Genomic DNA, 2,632 nt, shown 5'->3' with positions numbered 1-2,632 from the left:
AATAATAACTTAAATCATAAGTAAAGTATATCCCGCCCGTAGGACGGGCCGAACCTAGTTAATAAATAGAAAGTTAGAAATAGTATTGTCTACAATAGTTACACTTTGGCTTAACTGGTTGAACAATAATTACTGTTTAGGGAGTTACAAAAATTAGACGCTAGATGAATTATTTTGGTCTAATTGCTAACATGTATGTTAGAGTTACATTAATTTATCATTTAGAAAATACATGAAATTAGTGTCCATAACCATAGTCTTCTTGTGTGTTCAAAGAAAAAAAAACATAGTCTTCTTGGAAACTTGCCCTTTGCTGATATATCAAACCATGTTGTCATACACGTTTGCTACCGACCAAAAATGGGTTTTAGCTAGGGTGGGCTCTCCAATTTCTTCTACAAGAGACATTGTGTCCACCTACGATATTAAAGACATCACATAGTAAACTTATAGTTTAAAACCTATAATAACTGCTACAATTGATGTTAACATTTAACTAAATATATATCATCTATAACTATCAATACTTGATACAACAAGTAATATAATCAGAACCCCCGTATGTAGCAGTAGCATTGCAGCAAGTTAAAGAATTTGATTTCTAAACATATTGTATAATAACAGGAGAGTAATAGATGTTACAATATATGTTTCCATCTAATTGAAAAAATATCATTATAGAATAGATTTCCCTAGTCAAATAACAAAAAGTAGATAACTTTAATAAATCTCAAACATATAAACAGATGTTGAAGGGTAATTAAAAGGTTATTGACTAGGCATGTTTGGAACATGTGTAAAGTAGATAACTTGTCTATTAGGATCTACTATTAGAAGTTAACACGTAACAAAAAAGATATTAACACTAATACAATTACGGTAACAAGATACAATGAAATTAATTTCCTCGGGATCAAGAGCAACTAGAATACCTAAGAATAATCAAAGGTTACTTACCGCTCAATCAGTTTGTCTTCTTCGTTTCACACTGGTTGAAGATTTCAAAGGGTCTGTCATCTTCCTTTCGTACACATTAAGATTTCAAAGAGGATGTCTTAACCGTTTCACACCGATTAACGAAGCTTTGGTCTTTGTAAAAGAGCTCGTGCGCCGGAGGTGTGGTGGATTCGCTTGAAGCTATGTCGGAGGAACACATTTGAAATTCGAACTCTCAGTTTTACGGCGTAGAGGAGGTGACAAAAAATTGATAAAAGTTAATGATAGAGAATAAGATGGAGAGAAATTGATGTCCATGTCTATGTAATCGTTGTTGCAATCAGAGAAAGAATTAAAGGTGAGAAGAAGATGACAGAGAAAAGATGAATAATTATTAGGTGTGTTGAAAAGGGTTGAGTACTGACACACGTATATTATCTAGGATATCATAGGTTATTAAGTTTATAGGGGTAATAGTGGAATATTAAAAATATAACAGTATCGTGACCAGTGTTTGTGTATTTAGCTAATTTCATTTTGATCCGTGTGTATACCAGCTAATTTCTCAAAGAGACAATTAGGTAGATATACCATTTTTGGACCAAAATTAACAAAGTACCCATTTTGTAGATAAACCCAATAATCGCTGTAGCATAATTGTATAAACTTCCTAAAAGGTCTTTGCCACTAGCCACGTTAGGAAAGAGGTTCGCGACTTGGTAAATCTCCAAGTACGATTTGGTAGCCACCTAGGGGTTTCTTAGAGGTCTAGGTTAGTTCTAAACCACATGTTTAAATTGTCATTATTTAACATTATCAATACAAACCACAATACTTAGTCATATATTAATGTTATTATTTGTTAAGTTATACATTAGCCGCATTCCTTATTTGCTATCTCCTATACATATTTGATTCACTTACAGAACATTATCGGTAACACATATTATAGAGACTAATATAACTCTCACTAAACACCCAAAAGGTTAACCATAATATATAATTCGTTATTACATTAAGAAGAATCACTTAATACTAAATGAATCATTAGTATGGTGTTAATAATATACTTGGTAGCTATCTATCTATATATATAAAAGAGAGTTTCCTCTCTCCAGAACACGCCACCTATGATGCCATGTCACAAATTCGAAGCATGTATGCGTGACAAGTGTCCAAGTGAATTAAATTTACTGTTTCATTTAATCTTTTACGTGATGGGCTTGATCGTTTATATCTCACAGAATATATATTAAATAAGCCCATTATTGTTGTATTGTAGGTCAACTGACTCGCTTCGTCTTCTCCGCAAGCATCGTGATCATTCGGGTCGTTAGATGTTCTGGATATTGAATTTGTTGTTAGCGATGCGTACTGTTAACGAACGGATTCAGTGAACCATATTAAAGTTTTCATTAACAACACCGATCCACTCATCCCACAGCTTTTCATTCAATGCACCTCTTATCTCAATGTTTGTAGATCTCAATCTATGAATAAGCGAGTTTGGAGTTGTGAAGATCATCACTTTCTTCTTTGTCATTGTAATCATCACAAATTCGTCATCCCGGAATGGCTATTTCTTCCCATCAGGGTCATCGGGATAATCACTGACTGTTACACTTCCTCTCAATTCGTAAGCAACCACAAATCCTCGGCAAACCCATGATCCAGGTTCCTTCTTGGCTTTTTTTTT

This window comes from Brassica oleracea, chromosome C2 (genome assembly GCF_000695525.1).
Source record: "Brassica oleracea var. oleracea cultivar TO1000 chromosome C2, BOL, whole genome shotgun sequence".
Lineage (NCBI taxonomy): Eukaryota > Viridiplantae > Streptophyta > Magnoliopsida > Brassicales > Brassicaceae > Brassica > Brassica oleracea.
This window is presented reverse-complemented; position numbering follows the sequence as displayed.